The sequence below is a fragment of the Alosa pseudoharengus genome, unplaced genomic scaffold, assembly GCF_046254945.1.
Source record: "Alosa pseudoharengus isolate Yale_2024_CS ecotype anadromous, Long Island Sound unplaced genomic scaffold, YU_APseudo_1.1 YU_APseudo_1.1_scf_2, whole genome shotgun sequence".
NCBI lineage: Eukaryota > Metazoa > Chordata > Actinopteri > Clupeiformes > Clupeidae > Alosa > Alosa pseudoharengus.
In genome coordinates, this window is record NW_027468663.1 from 34,116,033 (window position 1) to 34,117,020 (window position 988).

The window sequence follows — 988 nt, forward strand, 5'->3', positions numbered from 1 at the left end:
TTTATTGACATTTGCATCAGAGGCCATCTCTATAAATGCATTGTGTGCATGCAGGATAATAGCATGCAAGAATCTGTTTCCTCCCTATTGTAGGCTACTACCTTATCCTGAGTCTAGGCTGCTGTTATTTCCCTCTTTGCACCATCCTAAGGTTGCCAAATAATTTAAATCCTCTACAAAGTTATTTTTCTCAAAGTTGATCAGCCTGTGTCTTCTTTAGGTTATAATTACAGAGACCAACACCTCATAGCCTATTAGGCTACTGTAATTTTTTATCTCCCAGCTCAATCAACTTTAGAAGTGGTCATCAATGCATGATGATAATTCAGTAAAATAAAAGGTTGAAAAGGTATGATTGACTTGCATCTGATAAAATCAAAACACATCATCAATGAAAATGAACTTAAACAGAAGAGCTGAAGCAGAGGAATATGCATTATGTGTGTGGTAAGACCAAATAGCCTATACACACAATTTAATAATGCATAGCCTACACACATCAAATCAAAGGTTTGTTTGCCGAGCAAATTAAATAATTATTGTGGCAATTAATCCCTGTCTAGGCTACATTCGTTCTTAACTAGAATTTAAACAACAACGTGACTTCCTTCACGATCCCAAACAGTTGATTTCACTGGCAACCCAGGCAATAGTCAAGTTCAATGTTTGAGGGTTAAGAGGGGCACGCCAAGCATTACACTTCTGCCAATCGGCGATAACTAGACTGCATATCGGACCAATGAAAGATTACGGGGCTGGGTCACATGTGCTGTTGCTAGGGTATAGCTTCTACCTTGTTACCAAAGATTCTGCTTGTTACTATCACAAGCTAACCAATCAAATGTGTATCAACATTCCTCTTGTGAAGCGAGAATTTGAGCCTTTCGATTGGCTGAAAAGACTACGTGAAGACCGCCCACCGGTTTCAACTGTATCCTAATTGGGCTGTGTAGCAGCCACTCTAGCTGTACATGTTAGTTAGGTGCAG